Source organism: Zea mays, chromosome 5 (assembly GCF_902167145.1).
Source record: "Zea mays cultivar B73 chromosome 5, Zm-B73-REFERENCE-NAM-5.0, whole genome shotgun sequence".
In the NCBI taxonomy this organism is placed as follows: Eukaryota; Viridiplantae; Streptophyta; class Magnoliopsida; order Poales; family Poaceae; genus Zea; species Zea mays.
The window spans coordinates 14,006,998-14,008,854 of record NC_050100.1 but is presented as its reverse complement, the minus strand read 5'-3'; positions in this window follow the sequence as shown (position 1 = coordinate 14,008,854).

The window sequence follows — 1,857 nt, the reverse complement described above, 5'->3', positions numbered from 1 at the left end:
GAAGACAAGTTCTTCGGGCTCGAGCTCAACCACATCGCTCGACGCTACAACGAAACCGCAGACGAGCTGGCTAAGATAGCCTCAGGGCGAACGACAGTCCCCCCGGACGTCTTCTCCCGGGATCTGCATCAACCCTCCGTCAAGCTCGACGACACGCCCGAGCCCGAGGTACCCTCGGCTCAGCCCGAGGTACCCTCGGCTCAGCCCGAGGTACCCTCGGCACAGCCCGAGGTACCCTCGGCCCCCGAGGGCAGAGCACTGAACGTCGAGGAAGGGCAGAGCGGGGCCACACCAGATCAAGATTGGCAGGCCCCGTACCTGCAATATCTCCGTCGAGGAGAGCTACCCCTCGACCAAGTCGAGGCTCGGCGGGTAGCGCGACGCGCCAAGTCATTCGTCTTGCTGGGCGACGAAGAGGAGCTCTACCATCGCAGCCCCTCGGGCATCCTCCAGCGGTGCATCTCCATCGCCGAAGGTCGGGAACTGCTGCAAGAAGTACACTCGAGGGCTTGCGGCCACCACGCAGCGCCCTGAGCCCTTGTCGGAAATGCTTTCCGGCAAGGCTTCTACTGGCCAACGGCGGTGGCTGACGCCACTAGAATTGTCCGCACCTGCGAAGGGTGCCAATTCTATGCGAAGCGGACACACCTGCCCGCTCAGGCCCTGCAGACAATACCCATCACCTGGCCCTTCGCTGTATGGGGTCTGGACCTCGTCGGTCCCTTGCAGAAGGCGCCCGGGGGCTACACGCACCTGCTGGTCGCCATCGACAAATTCTCCAAGTGGATCGAGGTCCGACCTCTGAACAGCATCAGGTCCGAGCAGGCGGTGGCATTCTTCACCAACATCATCCATCGCTTCGGGGTCCCGAACTCTATCATCACCGACAACGGCACCCAGTTCACCGGCAAAAAAGAGCCTCCTCTCACGGCGTGGAGACGGTGCACCCGTGACCCGTTCCTCGGACGGATCGCACGCGCGCAACGACCGCCTCGCCAACCACTCACCCCGTCGCATTAACTCCGCGGCGGGACACGCGGCGCCTCTGGCAGGAGGAGCGCGCGGCGCTTCACCTTCGCCGTAATAACCGCGTCAGAAAAGGTACGCCACGTCGTCTGATTTCGTATCCTTTTCCGTTTTTCTCTTTCTCTATCTCTTGCAACAGGGACCGAGAAAGGGGGACACCCCGAAAGGGATCCTTCTCCGCGAAGGAACCGGGCTCCGAGCCCCCCATTACTGATCAGGGGTTCGAAGGCTGGCCCTCCGAAGGGTTCAACAGTCGCCTCAGATCGCGTGGGCCCGACACCCACTACTGGTCAGGGGTTCGAAGGCCAGCCCCCCGAAGGGCTCCATGGCCGCCTCAGGCTACTCGGGCTCCGCGCCCATTACTGATCAGGGGTTCGAAGGCTGGCCCCCGAAGGGTTCACAGTCGCCTCAGACACCGAGCGAGGGATGACCAGGGGTACGTTCGATACATAACCAAGGCTCGGGCTGCGCTCCCGAGGTACCCTAGGACATTTCCGAGACCAGCGGGAACGATCTTGTAACGGAATCCCATCGGAGGGAGGCATCGAGCCCTCGGACCCCGTCGCCAGGGGACCGGGTCCGGCAAGTCACCCGCAGGTACTTTTGGGCGTGCCTCTGGGCCCCTAGCCGACCCCCAACGAACGGGGCACGGACGTCCACTCGGATTACCCGCTTGCAGCTCACCGGAGACACCATGTTCGGTGCCCATCGAGGGTAACATGGCGCACTCCCCCCTCCTCCTTGCGGAAAGGCGACGTAGGGGCGTATGTAAAAAGTCGAGTCTGTCCCTGATCGTCCTCTCGCCCTGTGCAGAGGCTCGGGGGCTGCTCT